Source organism: Anomaloglossus baeobatrachus, chromosome 1 (assembly GCF_048569485.1).
Source record: "Anomaloglossus baeobatrachus isolate aAnoBae1 chromosome 1, aAnoBae1.hap1, whole genome shotgun sequence".
NCBI lineage: Eukaryota > Metazoa > Chordata > Amphibia > Anura > Aromobatidae > Anomaloglossus > Anomaloglossus baeobatrachus.
The window spans coordinates 300024144-300047350 of NC_134353.1; the positions used below are offsets into that span (position 1 = coordinate 300024144).

The window sequence follows — 23207 nt, forward strand, 5'->3', positions numbered from 1 at the left end:
AAAAAAAAAAACAAAAAACCTAAAAGTTCAAATCACCCCCCTTCCCCCCAAAAATAAATAAATATACACATATTTGGTATCGCCGCGTTCAGAAATGCCTGATCTATCAAAATATAAAATCAATTAATCTGATTGGTAAACGGCGTAGTGGCAAAAAAATTCCAAACGTCAAAATTACGTTTTTTGGTCGCCGCAAGTTTTACGCAAAATGCAATAACAGGCGATCAAAACGTAGCATCTGCGCAAAAATGGTACCATTATAAACGTCAGCTCGAGACGCAAAAAATAAGCCATCACTGAGCCATAGATCCCAAAAAATAAGAACGCTACGTGTTTCGGAAAATGGCGCAAAATGTGCGCCACTTTTATTGGACAAACTTGTGAATTTTTTTTAACCCCTTAGATACAAGTAAACCTATACATGTTTGGTGTCTACAAACTCACACCGACCTGAGGCATCACATAGATACATCAGTTTTATCATATAGTGAACACGGTGAATAAAATATCCCAAAAACTATTGTACGATCCCACTTTTTTTGCAATTTTTCCGCACTTGGAATTTTTTTTGCCGTTTTCCAGTACACTATATGGTAAAACTTATGATTTCATTTAAAAGTACAACTCGTCCCGCAAAAAACAAGCCCTCATATGGCAAGATTGACGGAATAATAAAAAAAGTTACGGCTCTCGGAAGAAAAGGAGCAAAAAACAAAAACGCAAAAACGGAAAGTGCCCGGGGGCTGAAGGGGTTAAAAACGCATTGTTCAAAACGCAGCCCAAACACAGGGAAAACGCAATGAAAACGCATGCATTTTTACCTCGGTTTTTTTTGTTAAACACAGTGTTTACATTTGTCAAGAGTCTGCCAGAGGGTGCATTTTTGTTGTGAAACCAGAACGAAGTGTATGGACATGGCCTAAAATGCCCTTTTATTTCAGAAATTGAGTCTTGCATGGTGAGCGTGCATACAGGCCATGAAGGTTGACCCCACTCATTGTTTTCTATGAAACTATTGTACTTGCTGATTCCAGGGCTTTCTGTAACTCTGTAGCTCTCCACAGATGGTCGTTGGCTCTTAAGCCCCCGTCACACACAGCGATATTGCTTGCAAGATTGCTGAAACGTAACAGGTTTTGTGACGTATCAGCGACCTCGCCAGCGATATCGCTGTGTGTGACAAGCAGCAGCGAGCAGGCCCCTGCTGCGAGGTCACTGATCGTTACAAAACGATCAGGACCAGTTTTTGCTCATTAGTCTCCCGCTGTGCAGCATGCATCGGTGTGTTTGACAGCAGGAGATCAACGATCTGAATGTGCAGGGAACCGGCGGTACGCTGGTAACCATGGTACACATCGGGTAACTATGCAAAGTGCTTTGCTTAGTGGCCCGATGTGTACCCTCGCTACCAAGCACAGCGTCGTTACATGGGTCGCTGGTGGCTGGTCTCTGATCGCTGTGGAGATCTGCCTGATTGATAGCTCACCAGCGACCAAGTAGTGATGCTCCAGCGATCCCTGCCAGGTCGGATCGCTGGTGGGATCGCTGGAACGTTGTTACGTGTGACGGGACCCTTAGACAGTTCTTCTGATAATTCTTTTCACTCTTCTATCTAAAATCTTGCAGGAAGCAACTGGTCTAAAGCCTGCTTTACACGCTGCAATGTATCTTACAATGTGTCGGCAGGGTCACGTCGTAAGGGACGCACATACGGCATCGTAAGTTACATTGCAGTGTGTGACAGGTACGTGCGATTGCGATTGAACGTTAAAACGTTCATTGCACGCACATCGTTCATTTCTCTAGAATTGCACGTCAGATTGTTCATCGTACCCGGGGTAGCACACATTGCAGTGTGTGACACCCCGGGAACGATGAACAGATCTTACCTACGTCCTGCGGCTCCCGGCCCACAATGCAGAAGGAAGGAGGTGGGCGGGATGTTTACGTCCCGCTCAGCTCCGTCCCTCTGCTTCTATTCGCCGGCTGCCGTGTGACATCTATGTGACGCCGAACGTCCCTCCCACTCCAGGAAGTGGATGTTCGCCGCCCACAGCGAGATCGTATGGAAGGTAAGTACGTGTGATGGGGGTTAATCGTTTGTGCGGCACGTTCAACAAATTGAACGTGCCACACATACAATGGGAGCGTTGCAAATCGCATACGATATCGTATTCGAAATTGCAACGTGTAAAGCAGGCTTTAGCTGGGTAAATGGTGTAATAATGTTTTCTCCACTTCTGGATTATGTCCGCACTGAAACCTTCAGTAGTTTAGAAGTTCTTCTGTAACGAATGAGACACCTTTTTATAGGCCATCAGTTGAACCAGCTGATATTTTTTACTAAGTGGCAGGATTTTTTTCTAATTACTGATAGATTTCATCATTTCTCATTATTACACATACCTTTATTTATAGACATCTATGGTTTGATTTCTTTGCCTGTGTGGATTGGATGGGCTGTTACCAACATCTGGTGAGAAATTCATGTGATTAGTACTTTTAGAAAAATATTTACTTAGAAAATTGTTGATGTGATCATTACTTATTTCACTAGCTATATGTCTGTATGTCTGTATAGAACCTGTATACACAAAATTGTGCAACATAGTTATGCTATGTGCGCACGTTGCTTTCTGTCCCTGCAGAAATTTCTGCAGCGATTTGAACAGCACACGTGCACTTCAAATCGCTGCAGAAATGAAAAAAAAAAAGCCGATTTCATGCGCTCTGAGTGCAGCCCCTCCCATAGACAGAGCGGGGACTGCATGCAGAGCGCAGGAAAGAAGTGACATGTCACTATTTAGAACACGCGCTTCGGGCAGCAGCCAAAGCGCTGCGCTCTAATACGCCACGTGCGCATGTCTCCTGCATAATCTTCATAGATTATGCTGGGGACGCTGGACGCATGCAGTTACGTTGCGGTGCAGATCGCAGTGTAACTGCATGCAAATACGCAACGTGCGCCTTAATCTAGACCATTTGCAAAGCTGCTTCAACATTTAAACGAGTTGTCTCACAAACAAATTTTTTTATGGGAGGTAACACATTTCCCTGCTTGTTTTACCTCACAGAAAAATCAGTTGTGGTCCCATATTGTTTTGTCTGTATATGCTCTTTTATTTTGTCCCCTAGCCAGGATATGTGGTATGATAAAATCATGTCCCTGCGTGGTCAGACATGGCTATTACACAGTACATAGCAGGGACACATTTATAAGATTATATCTGCACAGGAACATTTTTTTAACACATACGATTATTGAACTTATTATTATTATAAGATCTATTGAGCAAAACTTACTTTGTTCATGGGATAACACCTTTAATGTTAATTCAAGCAATAGATTCATAAAAGGGTTGTCTGATCAGGGCAATGCTTGTTCATATGTCCTATATAGCTATATGGATGATATAATGGGAACCTATTGCCCATCAAGCAGCAGCTTTCTCGATGGCAGATACAAGCCATATCACCATTACAGGAGGACCGCAAAGCTGGACTGGGCACTTTTCAGAAAAATAAGATGTCCTACATGGTATAGTTTGTCTTTTGTATGAAAGGAGTTGTCTAGAAAGAGATAAGTGCTTAAGACCAGAGGTTAACATATTCACGACAATGCCTAATATACATCATTTGAGTGAATTATTTGGCTTGTGTTCTGCCATGATGAGCTGACAGCACCAGGGAGAGACGCCAGGAGCAATTTAATATACCAGGACCAATTTCACCCTACAAGACAAAATCCTCCAACTTATGAAAGAAGCAATTCCCCTTATAGGCTCCTCTCAGATAAATTATAATTGCTGGAAATGTGATTTTCTATTATATTGGCTAAAAAGATAAAATGTTGCTTTAATTTCAGTAGCATGAAATTCACACAACATCCTGAATTTATTAATGCAGATGTATTCTTCATTAAAAATAAGAGACCTTTCGTAGAAATGGGAGAAATAAACCAGATTGCAACCTCTGGTACAAACTGCTACTTTTTTTACTGAATGGCTCCTATTACAGAGGACTCCGATCACATCCTAAATATTATTCTGTCATATTGAAAGAAAACAAATTTTGAGCTTATATGGCAGGAAAGGTCTTTAGTGCATGTCTGAACATCATCCCATCAGGCCATGCTATTTGTGAGTGTTTAGCACCCTTCCTGATATGTAAGATACAAGTTATTATTAGGCATGATCGAATATCACAAATATTCGGCAATATTCGGCTTCGCGAATATTCAAAGAATAGGTCGCCGCTATGTGAATATTCGATGCGCAATTTAAGTCTATGGGAAACTCGAATAGTTGCTATTCTGTAACTATTCGGGTTTCCCATAGACTTACATTGCGCATCGAATATTCGCAAATAGTCGAATAGCGGCGACCTATTCTTTGAATATGGGTGTAGCCAAATATTTGAGGTATTCGATCATTTCATTTTTGCTGTGTGCACATTGCAGTTTTTTTTGGATATACACATTTATTGGACATCCCTAGATGACCAAATTAAAGGAGTAACGCCATTTTTCAATAAAACCAATCTTTATTTAAACATATATTTTAAAAATATTTTAGCAAAAAGGTACCGTATAGAAGAGAGCCACGGACAGGAAAATAATTAAATCCCTATATTAGTAACTGGGATATTTACACCCAGACAGGTAAATGTATATGTAATTACAGCCAAAAAAATCATATGTTAAATGGACTGAAAGTGGACCCAGTGGTCATAACTATATTATTGTTGCCAATGTGACGCATTCATTACTGCAGAGTTCTCACATATATAGTTCTCACGCTCCTTGAGAAAGCTGTTTGTGAAACACGTGTCGGAGTGCGAGGGTCACGGCAGGATACTTCCCAGTCAGGTGATGTAACATTATGATACTATTATGTTTATTGTCAGCCTAATTATAGCAATCTCTATTTGAGTATGGACTTATGTGGACTGTGCGGTCATTATCACAGATGGTTTGCTATTGTATACTGCATTTTCAAAGCGTCATAGATCTCATGCATCTGTGGACGTATGTGGGCTCTGCTGATACCACCATGTGCGTTTTTTGGTAATTTACACTGCATTTAGTGGAATTAATTCTTGTCTGGGGAACCTGCATACTCTTTTATTTATTTATTCTTATGAGTACAGATTATTTATGGGGGAACCCTGCATGGAAAAATTTGTGCACTGCAGATGAAAAACGCAGGTGGAACCGCAGAGTCTACACTTGGTCCATATGATATATGATACTTGTACAAAAACTATATATGTGAGAACTCTGCAGTAATGAATGCGTCACATTGGCAACAATAATATAGTTATGACCACTGGGTCCACTTTCAGTCCATTTAACATATGATTTTTTTGGCTGTAATTACATATACATTTACCTGTCTGGGTGTAAATATCCCAGTTACTAATATAGGGATTTAATTATTTTCCTGTCCGTGTCTCTCTTCTATACGGTACCTTTTTGCTAAAATATTTTTAAAATATATGTTTAAATAAAGATTGGTTTTATTGAAAAATGGCGTTACTCCTTTAATTTGGTCATCTAGGGATGTCCAATAAATGTGTATAAACTATGTCTTTTGGAGTGCTAGTAGGTAATCATTAGGACATGAGGTTGTTAACAGTTTTTTTTGGATGCATCTTTGTGGAGACCAGAAAGAAGCAGCATGTCAATTCTTTTTGCATTTTGTCCCTGCGTTTCGGAGGACTGGCAGATCAATTCCCCACTGACTCGAGGTCGGTGGGGAATTGATCCCTGGTATCTAGCCAGATGCTGGTCCCCATATAAAGTTTATGGGGACCAGAATCCACCACAAAGGGGTAGGAGCAAGTGCTTCATACTTACCTATTTACTAGGACAGCTGTCACACTGCTCCCGCGGCCTCTCATTTTTCTTCCCTGGCCACTAATTAGGCTCGCCCATTGGTGTCTGTGATTGGTTGCAGTAAGATGAGCCCCCATGCTGAGTGACAGTGTGTCTGAGGCTTCCAATCACAGACGCTGGTGGGTGGGTCAATATCGTACAGTAAAATAAATAAATAAATAAATAAATAAAAAGTTGGGGTAGGATCCCCCATATTATGATACCAGCACAGATAAAGCCAACAGCTGATGGCTGGTATCCTCAGGTAGGGGATACCCATGGTTATTTATTGACCCCAGCCTAAAAATAGCAGCGAGCAGCTGCCCGGAATAGCTGCATCCATTACATGCAACAGTCTCAGCACTTTACCCAGCTCTTCTTGATTGCCCTGGTGCTGTGGCAATCAGAGTAATGAGGGAGTTAATGGCAGCCACAGCTGACACTAAGACCTAGATTAGTAATGACAGGCGTCTATGAGACATCCCATCACTAAGCTCTAAGTGTAAGTAAATAAACGCAAACACCGATAAAATCCTTTATTTGAAATAAAAGACAAAAAAGCAGCCTCTTTCACCCCTTTATTAACCCAAAAAGCACCCCTGTAGGTCCAATATAATCCACAAGAGGTTCCACAATGCTTCCACCACTGCTACATCTGAAGTTCACAGCGAGTACCACAGAACATGACTGCCTCCTGTGAGCTCCATGTAGCGACGGAACTGAAATAAGCCACGTGATCAGCGGTGATGTCACTCAGGTTAGCCGTGGCTACAGCTGGAGCCCTCCACCTGTGCCCGCAAATCACCTGATGACATCACCGCTGATCGCGCGGCTCAGTTCAGTTCACTCGCTGCATTGAGATCACAACAGTAGTCATGTTCTATGACGCTCGCTGCGAGCTTCAGATGTAGTGTTTTTGCAGTGGGTCTGTTTTTTGGGGCCAAAAAAGTGCATCTTTGTGGTCACCAGTGTGCGCACATAGCCTTAGGGAGGTTTTTATTTAGAAAATTTCAGACAACTCATTACATTTATAAATCTTCCCTTTATAGGGAATCTATCAGCATGTTTTTGCTATGTAATCTGAGAGCAGCATAATGTAGGGGCCGAGACACTGATACCAATGATGGGTATTTTGTGGGTCTGCATGCTGTCACTTTATCTATTTACAGTTTTTTTATGCTGCAGAGATCTAGTAGTCCTCATAAGGCTGAACCCTGCATAACCCTGCCCAAATCATTGATTGGCAGCTTTCTGTGTTCACTGTACATTGACAGAAAGCTGCTAATTAGTGGTAGGTTGTGATTTTACACAGCAGTTCACATTGAGACACGAGGCCTCTATACCTCCAGTGATAATCACCTGCTGATAAAATATTGATTTTACAGAAACACACAGCCTAGAAAAATGATACATCGCTGGAATCAGGGTCTGAGGCCCTACATCATGCTGTTCTCAGATTACATAGAAAAAGACTAATGACAGATTCCTTTTAAAGGAGTTCTCAGAAAAATACTTATTTACCTGAAAAACATCTGCACTATACAGTATATAAAACAGTCCCCTGATGACAACTAATTTGAGTATCCCAGCATGCACTGGGGATTTCACAAAAGAAAGGTCATCAAAACAGAAGTAGGTACAGAGGGAACAGTAGGGACTTTTTAATGAAGGTGTGTTAGAAAAGAGATTGTGTTATTACTAGAGATGAGCGAACCAATCCCGGTTCGGCTCGAGGTCGGTTCGCCGAACGGAGGTCCCGTTCGAGTTCGGCTCGTCGAACGTTCGACGAACCGAACTCGAACTGCATAGGAAACAATGGCAGGCAATCACAAACACATAAAAACACCTAGAAAACACCCTCAAAGGTGTCCAAAAGGTGACAAACAACTCACAACACAACACAAACACATGGGAAAGTGACAAGGACATATACTCATGCGAAAACAAAACAGCTGGACAAGGAAAAAGAGGAGGACACACAGATATAGGCATGGCACGCCCTTCTAAAATCATGTAAAACACCGCAAGGTGACTCACAGCTAGATTTGCATCAAGCACATTCAAAAATACGCCATTCTTATCCGTCCCCAGGATGACACCAGGGTAGGTAGCAAAGTCTTTCCTGATCCCAGCTCTGTTCATCTTGGATCATTTTTAAAAAACACAGCAAGCAAGGGATACTCCAAGCGTAGTCTCCCTTTTTTTCCAAAAATTGTGCCCCACACACACCCACCTCTTCAGTGGCAGCACTTGTGCCCTAGTTGTACACTTCACAGCTAGATTTGCATCAAGCACATTCAAAAATACGCCATACTTAACCGTCCCCAGGATGACTCCGGGGTAGGTAGCAAAGTCTTTGCTGAACCATGACTTGTTCATCTTGGCTCCTTTTCAAAAACACAGCAAGCAAGGGTTACTCCAAGCGGAGTCTCCCTTTTTTTCCAAAAAATTGTGCCCCACACACACACACCCACCCATTCAGTGGCAGCACTGGTGCCCTAGTTGTGCACTTCACAGCTAGATTTGCATCAAGCACATTCAAAAATACGGCCTAATTAACCGTCCCCAGGATGACACCAGGGTAGGTAGCAAAGTCTTTCTTGATCCCAGCTCTGTTCATCTTGGCTTCTTTTAAAAACACAGCAAGCAAGGGTTACTCCAAGCGGAGTCTCCCTTTTTTCCAAAAATTGGGCCACACAGACACCCCATCAGTGGCAGCACTTGTGCCCTAGTTGCAAACATGATGTTTTGATTTGCATAAAGCACATTCAAAAATACGCCATTCTTATCCATCCCCAGGATGACACCGGGGTAGGTAGCAAAGTCTTTCCTGACCCCAGCTCTGTTCATCTTGGATCATTTTTAAAAAACACAGCAAGCAAGGGTTACTCCAAGCGGAGTCTCCCTTTTTTCCAAAAATTGGGCCCCACACACACCCACCCCTTCAGTGGCAGCAGTTGTGCCCCAGTTGTACACTTCACAGCTAGATTTGCATCAAGCACATTCAAAAATACGCCATTCTTATCCGTCCCCAGAATGACACCGGGGTAGGTAGTAAAGTCTTTCCTGACCCCAGCTCTGTTCATCTTGGATCATTTTTAAAAAACTCAGCAAGCAAGGGTTACTCCAAGCGGAGTCTCCCTTTTTTCCAAAAATTGGGCCCCACACACACCCACCCCTTCAGTGGCAGCAGTTGTGCCCCAGTTGTACACTTCACAGCTAGATTTGCATCAAGCACATTCAAAAATACGCTATTCTTAACCGTCCCCAGGATGACACCGGGGTAGGTAGCAAAGTCTTTCCTGATCCCAGCTCTGTTCATCTTGGCTTCTTTTAAAAACAATGTAAGCAAGGGATACTCCAAGCGGAGTCTCCCTTTTTTCCAAAAATTGGGCCCCACACACACCCACCCCTTCAGTGGCAGCAGTTGTGCCCCAGTTGTACACTTCACAGCTAGATTTGCATCAAGCACATTCAAAAATACGCCATACTTAACCGTCCCCAGGATGACTCCGGGGTAGGTAGCAAAGTCTTTCCTGATCCCAGCTATGTTCATCTTGGCTTCTTTTAAAAACACAGCAAGCAAGGGTTACTCCAAGCGGAGTCTCCCTTTTTTCCAAAAATTGGGCCACACAGACACCCCATCAGTGGCAGCACTTGTGCCCTAGTTGCAAACATGATGTTTTGATTTGCATCAAGCACATTCAAAAATACGGCCTAATTAACCGTCCCCAGGATGACACCAGGGTAGGTAGCAAAGTCTTTCCTGACCCCAGCTCTGTTCATCTTGGATCATTTTTAAAAAACACAGCAAGCAAGGGTTACTCCAAGCGGAGTCTCCCTTTTTTCCAAAAATTGGGCCCCAGACACACCCACCCCTTCAGTGGCAGCAGTTGTGCCCCAGTTGTACACTTCACAGCTAGATTTGCATCAAGCACATTCAAAAATACGCTATTCTTAACCGTCCCCAGGATGACACCGGGGTAGGTAGCAAAGTCTTTCCTGATCCCAGCTCTGTTCATCTTGGCTTCTTTTAAAAACAATGTAAGCAAGGGTTACTCCAAGCGGAGTCTCCCTTTTTTCCAAAAATTGGGCCCCACACACACCCACCCCTTCAGTGGCAGCAGTTGTGCCCCAGTTGTACACTTCACAGCTAGATTTGCATCAAGCACATTCAAAAATACGCCATACTTAACCGTCCCCAGGATGACTCCGGGGTAGGTAGCAAAGTCTTTCCTGATCCCAGCTATGTTCATCTTGGCTTCTTTTAAAAACACAGCAAGCAAGGGTTACTCCAAGCGGAGTCTCCCTTTTTTCCAAAAATTGGGCCACACAGACACCCCATCAGTGGCAGCACTTGTGCCCTAGTTGCAAACATGATGTTTTGATTTGCATCAAGCACATTCAAAAATACGGCCTAATTAACCGTCCCCAGGATGACACCAGGGTAGGTAGCAAAGTCTTTCCTGATCCCAGCTCTGTTCATCATGGCTTCTTTTAAAAACACAGCAAGCAAGGGTTACTCCAAGCGGAGTCTCCCTTTTTTCCAAAAATTGGGCCACACAGACACCCCATCAGTGGCAGCACTTGTGCCCTAGTTGCAAACATGATGTTTTGATTTGCATCAAGCACATTAAAAAATACGGCCTAATTAACCGTCCCCAGGATGACACCAGGGTAGGTAGCAAAGTCTTTCCTGACCCCAGCTCTGTTCATCTTGGATCATTTTTAAAAAACACAGCAAGCAAGGGTTACTCCAAGCGGAGTCTCCCTTTTTTCCAAAAATTGGGCCCCACACACACCCACCCCTTCAGTGGCAGCAGTTGTGCCCCAGTTGTACACTTCACAGCTAGATTTGCATCAAGCACATTCAAAAATACGCCATTCTTATCCGTCCCCAGGATGACACCAGGGTAGGTAGCAAAGTCTTTCCTGATCCCAGCTCTGTTCATCTTGGATCATTTTTAAAAAACACAGCAAGCAAGGGATACTCCAAGCGGAGTCTCCCATTTTTCCAAAAATTGGGCCCCACACACACCCACCCATTCAGTGGCAGCACTTGTGCCCTAGTTGTACACTTCACAGCTAGATTTGCATCAAGCACATTCCAAATCCACAAGCATTTACTCTCCCCAGGATGACACAGGGGTAGTAAATTCCTTCTGGATCCATGACTTCATTTTGATGAACGTCAGTCTGTCCACATTGTCACTGGACAGACGCGTGCGCTTATCTGTCAGCACACACCCAGCAGCACTGAAGACACGTTCAGAGACAACGCTGGCAGCTGGACACGACAAAATCTCCAAGGCGTAACTGGATAGCGCTGGCCATTTTTCTAGATTTGAAGCCCAAAAGGAGCAAGGCTCCATTTGCAAAGTCATGGCATCGATGTTCATTTGGAGATACTCCTGTATCATCCTCTCCAGCCGTTGACTATGTGTCAGACTTGTTGTCTCTGGTTGTCCTTGCAAAGGAGGGTCTAAAAAAATTATGAAAAGATTCCATAAAATTGCTGTTACCAGCACCAGATACGGTCCTACTGGTACGGGTAGACTGTTGAAGATGACGAGACCGTCCCATGTTTGTCAAGTTACAACTGGGAGATTCACTCCCTGCACCTGCACGGTTGTTTGGTGGAAAAGCCGATCTAAGATCGAGTAACAGCTTCTGCTGATACTCCTGCATACGTGCGTCCCTTCTATGGCTGGAATTATGTCACAAAATTTGGACTTGTACCGGGGATCTAATAGTGTGGCAAGCCAGTAGTCATCATCACTTCTAATTTTGACAATACGAGGGTCATGTTGGAGGTAGTGCAACAAGAAGGCACTCATGTGTCTTGCGCAGCCATGCGGACCAAGTCCACGCTGTGTTTGTGGCATAGAGGTGCTAACCGTTCTTTCTTCCTCTGACATCTCCCCCCAACCTCTTTCAACTGAAATTTGACCAAGGTCTCCCTCATCTGCTGAGTCTTCCATGTCCATGGACAGTTCGTCCTCCATTTCTTCATGTTCTCCTGCACCTTCCTCAACATCTCGCCTGCTACCATGCGCCCTTGTTGATCCCTGTCCCCCGTGGTCCCATGCCTGGCGCCTTGGTGATGATGAACGTCTGGACCTTGGTGATGTTGTTGTGTCTTGCGCATATGAATCCTCCTGTAGTTCATCCCCTTCCTGTTGTCCCACCCCCTGACTCCGAATAGTGTTTAGCGTGTGCTCCAGCATGTAAATGACTGGAATTGTCATGCTGATAATGGCATTGTCAGCGCTAAACATATTCGTCGCCATGTCGAAACTGTGCAGAAGGGTGCATAGGTCCTTGATCTGAGACCACTCCATCAGGGTGATCTGCCCCACATCTGCATCTCGTTGGCCCAGGCTATACGTCATGACGTATTGCACCAAGGCTCGGCGGTGCTGCCACAGTCGCTGTAACATGTGGAGAGTTGAATTCCAGCGTGTCGCCACATCGCATTTCAGGCGATGAACCGGCAGGCCGAAAGACTTCTGGAGCGATGCAAGTCGCTCAGCTGCGGCGCTTGAACGGCGGAAGTGAGCAGACAGTTTTCGTGCCCTGTTCAGAAGGCCATCTAGGCCGGGATAGTGTGTTAAAAATTGCTGGACGACAAGGTTCAACACGTGAGCCATACAAGGTACGTGTGTCACCTTGCCCAGGCGAAGGGCCGCACCCAGGTTTGCAGCATTGTCGCACACGGCCTTACCAGGCTGCAGGTTGAGTGGAGACAACCATTTATTAAACTCGGACCGCAGAGCTGACCACAACTCCTCAGCTGTGTGACTCTTATTCCCAAGACATGTCAAGCTAAAGACCGCCTGATGCCGTTGCGCTCTGCTGCCAGCATAGTAATGAGGGGTGCGTGATTCCTTCTGCGCAGTGAGAACGCTGGTGGCCTGACCAGGCAGGCTTGGGGCGGAGGTGGAGGACCCAGACGAGGTGGAGGATGCAGAAGCAGTGGCGGAACTTGGACAGACAGAGGATTGACACACAAGTCGTGGGGACGGCAAGACTTGTGCAGCAGACCCTTCACCATCTATCACCATAGTTACCCAGTGCCCAGTCAGTGACATGTAACGTCCCTGTCCATGCTTACTGGTCCAAGTATCGGTGGTGAAATGCACCCGTTCACACACAGAGTTTCTCAAGGAAGCGGTGATGTTGTGTGCGACATGCTGGTGTAGCGCGGGCACACCTTTCTTAGAGAAGTAGTGGCGACTAGGCATCTGGTACTGGGGCACAGCGACAGACATAAGGTCTCTAAAATCCTGTGTGTCCACTAGGCGGAAAGGCAGCATTTCGGTAGCCAACAGCTTACAGAGGGATAGAGTCAACCTCTTAGCTTTGTCATGGGTCGCAGGAAGTGGCCTTTTATTTGACCACATCTGAGGGACAGAGATCTGGCTGCTGTGTGTAGACGGTGTTGAGTAGGGTGTCCCTGGAAAAATGCAGGTTTCTGAGGAAAGTGCAGGCGGAGACATGATGTTGCCTTCATACAACGTTGGTGCTATCGATGTCTGAGAGAGCTGTACACACTCACTTGTTTCCCCTTCCAAACCAACTGACGACCTACCAAGCAAACTGCCTGTTGCAGTTACAGTGGTGGAAGTTGTGGGTGGAATAACAGGTGTGACAGCTGTCCCCACAGTCCTAGAAGATGACGAGCGCACGGATGCACTGGAAGGGGCAGGCGGTGGATGGTTCGCTCCGCTAGGCCGCATTGCAGCACGGTGAGCTTCCCACCGGGCCATATGATATTTATTCATGTGACGATTCATGGAAGAAGTTGTCAAACTGCTGAGGTTTTGACCTCTACTAAGAGAACCATGACAAATTTTACAGATCACATAATTTGGGCGATCTTTTTCTATGTCAAAAAAGGACCAGGCTAGGCAAGGCTTAGAGGCCATGCGACCTGTTGATCCACCCCGAATAATGCTCAGAGGCAGAGTGGTGGCTGAGGATGCAGTTGTAGACGTGCTACCAGTACTCCGACTGTGTCCAGGAAGGCGCAAGGTAACTTCGTCATCAGTTGCATCCTCCTCCACCACCTCTGTTGACCTCCTCGAGTGCCTGACTGTGGGTTGACAGTAGGTGGGATCTAGAACTTCATCATCAATTGTTGTGTTTGCACTCCCCTCCCCCTCAGACCGAGCCTCTTCTTGCCCTGACCGAATATTTAAGTTGTCATCCCAATCGGGTATCTGCGTCTCATCTTCATCAGTATGTTCCTCATTGTCTATAACCACAGGTGTTACAGTTTGTGACAAAGGGTCAACATTATGCTCAGAAACTTGGTCCTCACGGCCTGAATCAGAGTCACAAAGGTTCTGGGCATCACTGCAGACCATTTCCTGTTCTGTACTCACTGTAGCTTGGGAGCAGACCTCTGATTCCCAGGCTATAGTGTGACTGAACAGCTCTGCAGACTCAGCCATCTCAGTTCCACCATACTGTGCAGGGCTGATGGAGACTTCAGAGCTGGGAGAAAGCAAGTTTGATTGGGATGACAACTCAGAGGACTGGTGTTTTTTGGATGCGGTACTTGAAGTGGCTGAGAGGACACTTGTTGGACCACTTGAGATCCATTCAAGCATTTTCCTTTTTTGCCCATCATCTACCTTTGTTCCTGTTGTTCGTGTCCGTAAAAAAGGGAGCACATCGGATTGTCCACGGTAAGTAGTAGACATCTTACTTTTGCTGGTAGATGGTCTATCTTCAGCAGATGATAATGGAGCTTTGCCACCTTCCCCACGGACAAAACCTTTTTTGCCTTTTCCACCACGCCTCTTCCCCTTTCCACCAGCATCTGTCATTTTGCCACTCATGTTGATTGCGACAAGATTGTGCACTGAAAATGTGGTAGTAAAAATTGAGAGGTGGTGTAGATTGCAGTGGTGGTCTAGCTTTATTAACAGCAGAATAATAAAGAATAAATATCCCTGACAATGCAACTACGGCCCTTAAACTGGCAGCAAAAATTGCTAGTATAATGGCTTAGTTATAATGAGTTGGAGTGTGCAATGCAGGTAGAGGTGCTGCAAATGTCTTTGCACTAGTGTGACTAGACAAAAGTCCAATAGCCACGTTTAGGATGCCACTAGGTACACTGAGTGTTTGCTAGTATAATGGCTTAGTTATAATGAGTTGGAGTGTGCAATGCAGGTAGAGGTGCTGCAAATGTCTTTGCACTAGTGGGACTATAGCAAAGTCCAATAGCCACGTTTAGGATGTGTGAGACTGTGACCGGGGTTATCTATGACGGCCGGTATGTCTCGCCCCGGTTGTGCTCACTCCATGATAGAAAGTAACTCCACTCCAGGGTTAATGCTGTTTCCCTACAGGCTGAAGGAAGGGTTAAAAGGAAACAGGAACAAGGGCGGGTGTGCCGGGTGTGAGGGAGTGAACACAACTCCCTGAGTTCTCTGCCGGAGAGGCACATGTGTACTGTTGTGGACTTTTGTTTGGATATTAAACCATGTGCTGTGACCCTTGGTGCCTGGATCCCGTGTCTTCTGCTGCGCAGCCGACCACGCTACCTCACATATGGTGGAGAATCGGCGGGCATGCCAGCCCGGTGAGGTGTAGCTTCCATTTCTGGTGACCCGGTAGCACATGTCCTGGATTCAAGCGGCTATACTACAGCCCAAACCCGGCGACGCCATGGAGGAAATACTAGAGCAGCAGCAACAGATCAATGCACACCTGCTCCGGTCGTTGGATCATCAGCAGCAATCTTTGAAATTGCAGGAACAAAGGCACCAAGAACAGATGGTTCTACTGGCCAAGTCGATCCGTGCCGGACCGGCAGCAACAACTCCGGGACCGGGTGACGATGGCAGCGTCCTGAAAGCGGTGAGACAAGCGTTGCAAAAGATGACCCCGGGGGATGATGTGGAAGCGTTCCTGGCGGTGTTTGAGCGGGTGGCCGAACGGGAAAAGCTGCCGACCCCCCAGTGGGCTGAGGTATTGTCGCCCTATCTGACGGGGGGAGCCCCAAAAAGCGTACCTGGACCTCTGTACCGAGGACACCATAGAATATGCGACTTTGAAAGCCGAAATACTGGCTCGGTTGGGGGTGAATACCTATGTACGGGCTCAGCGGGTAAATCAGTGGTTCTATGAGGAAGCCAAACCCGTACGCTCCCAGGCCTATGACTTGTTGCATCTCGTAAAAAAGTGGTTGCAGCCTGACACTCTGAGCCCGGCGCAAATGGTGGAAAGGGTAGTAGTTGATCGTTTTGTGCGCACTTTACCCGTCACCATTCAACGGTGGGTAGGACAGGGCGACCCGAGTACCCTGGACCAATTAGTGTCCCTGGTAGAGCGGCATGTGGCTACGCAGGACTTGATACGGGACACTGAGACTTTGCATACCGCCCGTTGGTCCGGCCCCTCCAAGCCTAGGGCCAAGGACCCACCGCTGACACCGGTGCAGGAGTCCGCTACCGTCCCATCTGAGGCCATGCCCGCCGTGCCTGAGGTCCGGAAGGTTCTGTACCCTAAACGACAACTAGTCAAGGGGGTTTCCTTCCCTATTAGATGTTGGCGGTGCCAGCGGGTGGGACATATGGAAGCCCAGTGTCCACTCAACACGGAGCCCATGGATTGTGGGGTTACCCGGCGGGGTTCAATGTATGCTCAGGTGGTGTGTACCGCTGACCTGGTCTCCCCAGAGACTGAGCCCCACTTGTGCCAAATACAGGTGAATGGATGTCCGGTTACAGGCTTGTTGGATTCCGGAAGCTTAGTGACCCTTGTGCGATCAACCTTGAGGGCTAAAGTAAAGGCCACAGGACGTACCGTGGGGGTGGTTTGCATACATGGGGACCGCCGAGACTATGCCACGGGGATTGTCACCATCACAGCACCTTGCGGTCAGGTGCAACATGAGGTGGGACTTATTAACACTCTTCCCTATGACGTGATCCTAGGAAGGGATCTGCCCTATTTTTGGACTTTATGGAAGGGACCTCCTAAGTCCCCTCAGATATTGGTCAGTCCGGGACCTGAGCCCTACAATCCTGAATCCGGGACGCCTGCCGTAGGGGTCCCCATGATAGGGACAGAATGTGAACCCGATAGGTCGCCCCTAGAGGTATTGGCAGGAGAGGCTGATACGGTCGAGCCCATCCCGGAGTTGGAGGCGTCCCCGGATACGTTTGGGACAGCCCAACTCCAGGACCCTACATTAATACATTGCCGGAGTCGGGTGACAGTAGTTGACGGGGTGGCACAGCTGCCCGGTGCCCAGGTAAGGTACCCCCATTTCGCTCTTAAGCAGGATTTGCTCTACCGGGTAGATGAAATACGGGGCGTGGGGGTAGAGGAGTTGGTGGTGCCCCAGCCGTATCGCCGGCGGGTCCTCGACTTGGCTCATAAACACCTGATGAAGGGCCACCTAGGGGTCAAGAAAACGCAGGAGCGAATATTGCAAAGGTTCTATTGGCCCGGGGTCTTTGGGGAGGTAAAACGGTTCTGCGAAACCTGCCCGGAGTGTCAGCTTACCGCTCCCCTGACCCACTTTCGCAGTCCGTTGGTACCGTTACCCATTATAGAAGTCCCTTTTGAACGGATAGGGATGGATCTGGTGGGGCCCCTCGTAAAGTCTGCTCGAGGGCACCAACACATCCTAGTGATCGTTGACTATGCCACCCGGTATCCAGAGGCGATACCTCTCAGACATACTGCGGCGAAGCTTATAGCTCGGGAGTTGTTTGCTGTGTTCTGCCAGGTGGGGTTGCCCAAGGAGATCCTTACGGATCAGGGGACCCCATTCATGTCTAAAGTGACCAAAGAGCTATGCCGGCTACTCCAGATCAAGCAGTTGCGTACGTCTGTGTATCATCCTCAGACGGATGGGTTAGTAGAACGATTCAATAAAACCCTGAAAACCATGCTCAAAAGGGTGATCTCCAAAGACGGGAAAGACTGGGATATGATGCTTCCCTATTTGATGTTTGCCATACGAGAGGTGCCACAGGCATCCACGGGGTTTTCGCCTTTTGAATTGTTATACGGGCGACATCCCCGGGGATTGTTGGACCTGGCAAAGGAAACATGGGAGCAAGAGCCCACCCCCCATAAAAGTGTGATTGAACACATTTTAGGAATGCAGAACCGCATAAGCGCGGTCATGCCAATTGTGAAGGAGCATTTACAGGAGGCTCAGGCCGCGCAAAGCGGCCGCTACAATAGACAAGCCACCATGCGGACCTTTAAACCCGGGGATAGGGTGTTGGTTTTAATCCCCACGGCGGAGAGTAAATTCCTGGCTCAGTGGCAAGGCCCCTACGAGATAAAGGAAAGAGTCGGGGTGGTCAACTATAAAGTATTGCAGCCCGGTAGGCGGAAACCTGAACAAATATACCATGTCAACCTATTAAAACCTTGGCAGGAACGGGAAAGCCTGATGGTTGATTTATCCCCGTCTCCCTCCTCTTCGGGTCGTTCACATCCGGCTCCAGCGACCTCCGGAGAGGACGAACCGGAAGTAAGGATTGGAGAAGCCCTCACCAAGACACAGAGGCGAGAGGCCAGACGGCTGGTTCAGCAGAACCCCGATGTCTTCTCCGAGCTGCCTGGTAGGACCAGTCTGATACGACATGATATTGTCACCGAGCCCCACCTGAAGGTACGCCTGAAGTCATACCGCGTGCCGGAGGCTCGAAGACAAGCCATATCAGAGGAAGTGAAGACAATGCTACGCCTGGGGGTCATCGAAAAATCCCGGAGTGAATGGGCTAGTCCCATTGTCCTAATACCAAAACCCGATGGCTCCTTAAGGTTCTGCAATGACTTTAGGAGATTGAACGAAATATCCAAGTTCGATCTCTACCCCATGCCCCGGGTGGATGAGCTAATTGATAGGCTGGGACAGGAGCGATATTTTACCACGCTCGACCTGACCAAGGGGTACTGGCAGGTGCCACTGACGGAGTCCGCCAAGGAGAAAACCGCTTTTGTTACGCCGGAGGGTCTCTTCCACTATGTTGTCTTGCCTTTTTGGTTACATGGCGCTCCGGCCACGTTCCAGAGGTTGATGGACTTGGTGCTGGAACCCCACCAGGCGTATGCATCAGCGTACCTTGATGACATCATTATTTACAGCTCCGAGTGGCAGACCCACTTGGAACAGGTACAAGCGGTGGTAGACGCGCTTCGAACATCCGGATTGACAGCCAATCCCAAGAAATGTGCGTTGGGACTCACGGAAGCCCGCTACTTGGGCTACGTGATAGGCCAAGGAGTGATTAAGCCCCAAATTAACAAGGTTGAGGCGATCCAGAAGTGGCCTAGACCCCTGACCACGAAGCAGGTTAGGGCCTTCCTGGGTATTGTGGGGTGCTACAGGAGGTTTGTAAAAGATTTTGCGGGACTATCAGCCCCCTTGACGGACCTTCTCAAAGGCAAGACGTCCGTCATGGTGCGCTGGACTCCGCAGGCCGAGGACTCCTTCCGGGCCCTGAAGGGGGTCCTGTGCGGACAGCCCGTTCTTGTAAACCCTGATTTCCGGAAGGAGTTCATAGTACAGACTGACGCCTCGGAGGTCGGCCTGGGGGCAGTGCTGTCTCAGGTGGTTCAGGGGGAGGAACACCCCGTCACCTTCTTAAGTAGGAAGCTCACCCCTCCCGAGCGGAATTATAGCGTAGTGGAGAAGGAGTGCCTGGCGATCAAGTGGGCCTTGGAGTCCCTACGCTATTACCTGCTGGGACGACAGTTTCGCTTGGTGAAGGATCACTCTCCACTGGTCTGGATGAGGTCCGCCAAGGAACGGAATGCCCGGGTTACCCGGTGGTTCCTTTCTCTGCAGAACTTCCGGTTTACGGTTGAACACCGGGCCGGTAGGTTGCAGGGCAACGCCGATGCCTTGTCCCGCGGCCCATGTTTGATGGTGGGAGTTCAACCCCGCACGCTTGAACTGAGGGGGGGGTATGTGAGACTGTGACCGGGGTTATCTATGACGGCCGGTATGTCTCGCCCCGGTTGTGCTCACTCCATGATAGAAAGTAACTCCACTCCAGGGTTAATGCTGTTTCCCTACAGGCTGAAGGAAGGGTTAAAAGGAAACAGAAACAAGGGCGGGTGTGCCGGGTGTGAGGGAGTGAACACAACTCCCTGAGTTCTCTGCCGGAGAGGCACATGTGTACTGTTGTGGACTTTTGTTTGGATGTTAAACCGTGTGCTGTGACCCTTGGTGCCTGGATCCCGTGTCTTCTGCTGCGCAGCCGACCACGCTACCTCACAGATGCCACTAGGTACACTGAGTGTTTGCTAGTATAATGGCTTAGTTATAATGAGTTGGAGTGTGCAATGCAGGCAGAGGTGCTGCAAATGTCTTTACACTAGTGGGACTATAGCAAAGTCCAATAGCCACATTTAGGATGCCACTAGGTACACTGAGTGTTTGCTAGTATAATGGCTTAGTTATAATGAGTTGGAGTGTGCAATGCAGGCAGAGGTGCTGCAAATGTCTTTGCACTAGTGGGACTAGACAAAAGTCCAATAGCCACGTTTAGGATGCCACTAGGTACACTGAGTGTTTGCTAGTATAATGGCTTAGTTATAATGAGTTGGAGTGTGCAATGCAGGTAGAGGTGCTGCAAATGTCTTTGCACTAGTGGGACTATAGCAAAGTCCAATAGCCACGTTTAGGATGCCACTAGGTACACTGAGTGTTTGCTAGTATAATGGCTTAGTTATAATGAGTTGGAGTGTGCAATGCAGGCAGAGGTGCTGCAAATGTCTTTGCACTAGTGTGACTAGACAAAAGTCCAATAGCCACGTTTAGGATGCCACTAGGTACACTGAGTGTTTGCTAGTGTAATGGCTTAGTTATAATGAGTTGGAGTGTGCAATGCAGGTAGAGGTGCTGCAAATGTCTTTGCAATAGTGGGACTATAGCAAAGTCCAATAGCCACGTTTAGGATGCCACTAGGTACACTGAGTGTTTGCTAGTATAATGGCTTAGTTATAATGAGTTGGAGTGTGCAATGCAGGTAGAGGTGCTGCAAATGTCTTTGCACTAGTGGGACTAGACAAAAGTCCAATAGCCACGTTTAGGATGCCACTAGGTACACTGAGTGTTTGCTAGTATAATGGCTTAGTTATAATGAGTTGGAGTGTGCAATGCAGGCAGATGTGCTGCAAATGTCTTTGCACTAGTGGGACTATAGCAAAGTCCAATAGCCACGTTTAGGATGCCACTAGGTACGCTGAGTGTTTGCTAGTATAATGGCTTAGTTATAATGAGTTGGAGTGTGCAATGCAGGCAGAGGTGCTGCAAATGTCTTTGCACTAGTGGGACTAGACAAAAGTCCAATAGCCACGTTTAGGATGCCACTAGGTACACTGAGTGTTTGCTAGGATAATGGCTTAGTTATAATGAGTTGGAGTGTGCAATGCAGGTAGAGGTGCTGCAAATGTCTTTGCACTAGTGTGACTAGACAAAAGTCCAATAGCCACGTTTAGGATGCCACTAGGTACACTGAGTGTTTGCTAGTATAATGGCTTAGTTATAATGAGTTGGAGTGTGCAATGCAGGTAGAGGTGCTGCAAATGTCTTTGCACTAGTGGGACTATAGCAAAGTCCAATAGCCACGTTTAGGATGCCACTAGGTACACTGAGTGTTTGCTAGTATAATGGCTTAGTTATAATGAGTTGGAGTGTGCAATGCAGGTAGAGGTGCTGCAAATGTCTTTGCACTAGTGGGACTATAGCAAAGTCCAATAGCCACGTTTAGGATGCCACTAGGTACACTGAGTGTTTGCTAGTATAATGGCTTAGTTATAATGAGTTGGAGTGTGCAATGCAGGTAGAGGTGCTGCAAATATCTTTGCACTAGTGGGACTAGACAAAAGTCCAATAGCCACGTTTAGGATGCCACTAGGTACACTGAGTGTTTGCTAGTATAATGGCTTAGTTATAATGAGTTGGAGTGTGCAATGCAGGCAGAGGTGCTGCAAATGTCTTTGCACTAGTGGGACTATAGCAAAGTCCAATAGCCACGTTTAGGATGCCACTAGGTACACTGAGTGTTTGCTAGTATAATGGCTTAGTTATAATGAGTTGGAGTGTGAAATGCAGGTAGAGGTGCTGCAAATGTCTTTGCATTAGTGGGACTATAGCAAAGTCCAATAGCCACGTTTAGGATGCCACTAGGTACACTGAGTGTTTGCTAGTATAATGGCTTAGTTATAATGAGTTGGAGTGTGCAATGCAGGTAGAGGTGCTGCAAATGTCTTTGCACTAGTGGGACTATAGCAAAGTCCAATAGCCACGTTTAGGATGCCACTAGGTACACTGAGTGTTTGCTAGTATAATGGCTTAGTTATAATGAGTTGGAGTGTGCAATGCAGGTAGAGGTGCTGCAAATGTCTTTGCACTAGTGTGACTAGACAAAAGTCCAATAGCCACGTTTAGGATGCCACTAGGTACACTGAGTGTTTGCTAGTATAATGGCTTAGTTATAATGAGTTGGAGTGTGCAATGCAGGCAGAGGTGCTGCAAATGTCTTTGCACTAGTGGGACTAGACAAAAGTCCAATAGCCACGTTTAGGATGCCACTAGGTACACTGAGTGTTTGCTAGTATAATGGCTTAGTTATAATGAGTTGGAGTGTGCAATGCAGGCAGAGGTGCTGCAAATGTCTTTGCACTAGTGGGACTATAGCAAAGTCCAATAGACACGTTTAGGATGCCACTAGGTACACTGAGTGTTTGCTAGTATAATAACTTAGATATAATGAGTTGGAGTGTGCAATGCAGGTAGAGATGCTGCAAATGTCTTTGCACTAGTGGGACTATAGCAAAGTCCAATAGCCACGTTTAGGATGCCACTAGGTACACTGAGTGTTTGCTAGTATAATGGCTTAGTTATAATGAGTTGGAGTGTGCAATGCAGGTAGTGGTGCTGCAAATGTCTTTGCACTAGTGTGACTAGACAAAAGTCCAATAGCCACGTTTAGGATGCCACTAGGTACACTGAGTGTTTGCTAGTATAATGGCTTAGTTATAATGAGTTGGAGTGTGCAATGCAGGTAGAGGTGCTGCAAATGTCTTTGCACTAGTGTGACTAGACAAAAGTCCAATAGCCACGTTTAGGATGCCACTAGGTACACTGAGTGTTTGCTAGTATAATGGCTTAGTTATAATGAGATGGAGTGTGCAATGCAGGCAGATGTGCTGCAAATGTCTTTGCACTAGTGGGACTATAGCAAAGTCCAATAGCCACGTTTAGGATGCCACTAGGTACGCTGAGTGTTTGCTAGTATAATGGCTTAGTTATAATGAGTTGGAGTGTGCAATGCAGGCA

General features: G+C 46.9%; 1 protein-coding gene across 4 annotated transcripts in view; it reads right to left on the reverse strand.

The window, feature by feature from the left end:
* The window catches only part of BMPR1B (bone morphogenetic protein receptor type 1B), a 642076-nt gene that overhangs the window by 447927 nt on the left and 170942 nt on the right, over positions 1–23207 (reverse strand). For 3 of the 4 annotated variants that reach the window (XM_075351009.1, XM_075350978.1, XM_075350994.1), the window contains one exon: positions 2407–2473. The exons of the other annotated variant lie outside the window; for it this stretch is intronic. The gene's annotated coding sequence lies outside the window, so the exon portion shown is untranslated. The remainder of the gene's footprint in view (positions 1–2406; positions 2474–23207) is intronic. 4 annotated transcript variants of the gene reach the window in all.